Below are 650 nucleotides of genomic sequence, written 5' to 3'. Positions count from 1 at the left end.
GGAGCCCCCACGTACCACTGCGTGGGCCGCAGTGCCGCGGGCCCCGCGCGCCGGGCACGGCCGGGTCCAGGACGGACGGGCACCCGGCCGGACAGGCGGGCGGACAGACACCACCGCCCCTCTCCTCCCTCCGCGCCGCAGCTCAGGCCGATAGGCGACCCAAGTCTCGCGGTTTCCAGATCTCTCGCGATGCCTCAGCTGCTTCAACGTCTGGGGAATCTCCGCTCCCAAATAGCTCGGGATTCAAAAAGTATCGCGATACTTTCGCCTTCGCTGTTTTCGGCGTTTCAACGTTCCCTGTGATAGAATTTTCAAGTCAGTTTTTAACACTTAGGTCTTTAAGTGTTCGATACATATTTCTCAGGTCGATGTCATTGCGTAAAACATTACAGGAGGGAAAAAAACGATGTGTCAGAAGTGGGATTCGAACCCACGCCTCCATTCGGAGACCAGAATCCCCAACGCGGGGAAGCGGAGCTTGAGTCTGGCGCCTTAGACCACTCGGCCATCCTGACACCTTACGGAGAGGGAGAGATTTTTTACTGAAGTAGATGCCCAGGCCTGGCGCCTCTGTGACGTATACGTTTGCGCCGCAGGCAGCGCTGTCGTCAGAGGCGCCCGGAGCGGCGGGAGGAACGGAGAGCGACCCG

At 59.5% G+C, this 650-nt stretch overlaps 1 non-coding gene across 1 annotated transcript; it reads right to left on the bottom strand.

The window, feature by feature from the left end:
- Positions 1 to 409: 409 nt before the first annotated feature.
- On the bottom strand, positions 410 to 515 carry TRNAL-CAA. Its single transcript has 2 exons — positions 478 to 515; positions 410 to 455 (listed from the first exon to the last, which is right to left on the bottom strand). It is a non-coding gene; the product is annotated as a tRNA-Leu (tRNA).
- Between the last annotated feature and the right edge of the window lie 135 nt (positions 516 to 650).

The sequence above is a fragment of the Suricata suricatta genome, unplaced genomic scaffold, assembly GCF_006229205.1.
Source record: "Suricata suricatta isolate VVHF042 unplaced genomic scaffold, meerkat_22Aug2017_6uvM2_HiC HiC_scaffold_42756, whole genome shotgun sequence".
NCBI classification, from domain to species: domain Eukaryota; kingdom Metazoa; phylum Chordata; class Mammalia; order Carnivora; family Herpestidae; genus Suricata; species Suricata suricatta.
This window is presented reverse-complemented; position numbering and strand designations above follow the sequence as displayed.